The sequence below is a fragment of the Ambystoma mexicanum genome, chromosome 2q (genome assembly GCF_040938575.1).
Source record: "Ambystoma mexicanum isolate Mex_15411 chromosome 2q, UKY_AmexF1_1, whole genome shotgun sequence".
Taxonomy (NCBI): domain Eukaryota; kingdom Metazoa; phylum Chordata; class Amphibia; order Caudata; family Ambystomatidae; genus Ambystoma; species Ambystoma mexicanum.
In genome coordinates, this window is record NC_090924.1 from 692,775,901 (window position 1) to 692,778,400 (window position 2,500).

At 56.1% G+C, this 2,500-nt stretch overlaps 1 non-coding gene across 1 annotated transcript; it reads left to right on the forward strand.

The window, feature by feature from the left end:
• Positions 1-750: 750 nt before the first annotated feature.
• Positions 751-821, forward strand: TRNAL-UAA (transfer RNA leucine (anticodon UAA)). The gene has a single exon. It is a non-coding gene; the product is annotated as a tRNA-Leu (tRNA).
• Positions 822-2,500: the final 1,679 nt, after the last annotated feature.

Sequence of the window (2,500 nt, forward strand, 5' to 3'; positions counted from 1 at the left end):
CTGATCTCGCCTGATCGAGCCCAATCGAGCGGCAGCAGATGGCCTTTGGCCAGCGAAGGCTGCCGCTCTTCTTCTTGTTTCTCTGCTTGAGAGGCAGCTCAGTCCTCTGCGCTTGCGCCAGGGACAGGCCACGTGACACGCAGGGGTCAGGCGGTGGAGCGACTGGGGCATGGCGCCAAGTGAGGTAAGCAGACCACCCCCTCCCCCTCACTGTTCTCTGCATGCGGTGGCTCGTTGGTCTAGGGGTATGATTCTCGCTTAGGGTGCGAGAGGTCCCGGGTTCAAATCCCTGACAAGCCCTTTTTTTTTGGAGCGCCGAAAACAAAAAACACAGAGTCCCCAATTCCCCCCCAAAAATAGTTTGTGCGTGACCGTATCTGGTTCGATGCCCGTCGCCAATGGTTGGCTGCTTTTAAGCCCATGGCCCAAGAGGCAGTGTTGGAAATTCCCCCTCCTTTGTAATGATGCGCTGGCGGCGAGCTGATGTATAAAGGTTTGGACATGCCTTCTGGGTGGGGACTGCCGTGGCTCGCGCCACTGTTGCATCCAGCTTGGTGTTTTGTATGTGTCTGCAGCCTCTGTGTGAGGTGCTGTGAGTGCTGCCATGTAGGTCCGGCGCAGGCTTGCGCCAAACTTTCACGTTGGTGTGTGCCACCTGGCAGGCACCAGCGGGCCCCATGAGACATCAGTGCCACAAAGCCTTTCAACTGAAAGCTGTCCAAGCACACTAGAGCGCAGCCTATCAAAGCTGTTTCTGTAGTGTAGTGGTTATCACATTCGCCTAACGCGAAAGGTCCACGGTTCGAGACCGGGCAGAAACATGGTGCTGGTTTCTTTTTATTTCCACAATGTCAATCGGACGCATTTGACCGCATGCAGGTTTCGACAGGTATGGACAGGCCGGCACTACGCCATGAGTGATCTGAGGCCAGCCCTTATTTGCACCCTGCAAACTGTCAACTGGCTCCATCAGTGGGCGTTTCTTGCCATCCATGGGTCCTTAAGTGAGTGTTTGGGTACTTTTGATGCAGAGATCGGGGCATGAAAACCGGCGCTGGCACCTGGCGACATTGGGTACTGAAGAATCTTTCCCAGTCCTGCCCATAACTGTCAGGTGGCCGAGTGGTCTATGGCACCAGGCTCAAGAGGCGCAGCTCTTCCCTGCATCTGGGTGTTCTGGTCTCCGATTGGAGGCGGGGGTTCAAATCCCACTCCTGACAAGCCGGGCTCATTTTTTTGAGCACATTTCAGAGTGTAAGGCTTGCGGAAAACCTTGTGGGGGCCCCCGAATGCAGCGCCCGGCAATCCTCCCTGTTCTCTTCTGCTGCCTTGCAACTGGAGCTGTCTGCCAGGGACGCCACAGGCACACCTGCCCTTAAACCCCCACTGGCCCACGGCTGCAAAACCCGCATTTTCTAGTGGCTGGCTTGGTGGCATATGTCACTGAGCCCAGTCTACTCAGGAAGTGAAAAAAGTCCCCTTCACAGTTGGAGAAAGTGCTCTCCTGCCACCTGTCGGTCGTTGAAGGCACCACACCTCAGCAAAATAAAAATAAAAAAACAGACATGCTCAGTCCAGGGGGCTGTAAAGGTATTTACATAGCAAGGACAGAGAGGCTGTTGGGAGATGACAGAAGCCATGCTGCCCCAGAGTTCTCTTCTGAAATTCAGAGGAATCCAGAGGTTGGAGCGGGCTGAGGGAGTGCGCCTTCTTGCCTCTGTCGGCTTTCAAGACACATCCTCCTGCTGGGAAGCTGCCCACCCTGAGCAGCACAGGTTTGCGCTCTAGGCCGGTCGGCCACATATATCTCGCCTGATCTCGCCTGATCGAGCCCAATCGAGCGGCAGCAGATGGCCTTTGGCCAGCGAAGGCTGCCGCTCTTCTTCTTGTTTCTCTGCTTGAGAGGCAGCTCAGTCCTCTGCGCTTGCGCCAGGGACAGGCCACGTGACACGCAGGGGTCAGGCGGTGGAGCGACTGGGGCATGGCGCCAAGTGAGGTAAGCAGACCACCCCCTCCCCCTCACTGTTCTCTGCATGCGGTGGCTCGTTGGTCTAGGGGTATGATTCTCGCTTAGGGTGCGAGAGGTCCCGGGTTCAAATCCCTGACGAGCCCTTTTTTTTTGGAGCGCCGAAAACAAAAAACAGAGAGTCCCCAATTCCCCCCCAAAAATAGTTTGTGCGTGACTGTATCTGGTTCGATGCCCGTCGCCAATGGTTGGCTGCTTTTAAGCCCATGGCCCAAGAGGCAGTGTTGGAAATTCCCCCTCCTTTGTAATGATGCGCTGGCGGCGAGCTGATGTATAAAGGTTTGGACATGCCTTCTGGGTGGGGACTGCCGTGGCTCGCGCCACTGTTGCATCCAGCTTGGTCTTTTATATATGTCTGCAGCCTGTGTGTGAGGTGCTGTGTGTGCTGCCATGTAGGTCCGGCGCAGGCTTGCGCCAAACTTTCACGTTGGTGTGTGCCACCTGGCAGGTACCAGCGGGCCCCATGAGACATCA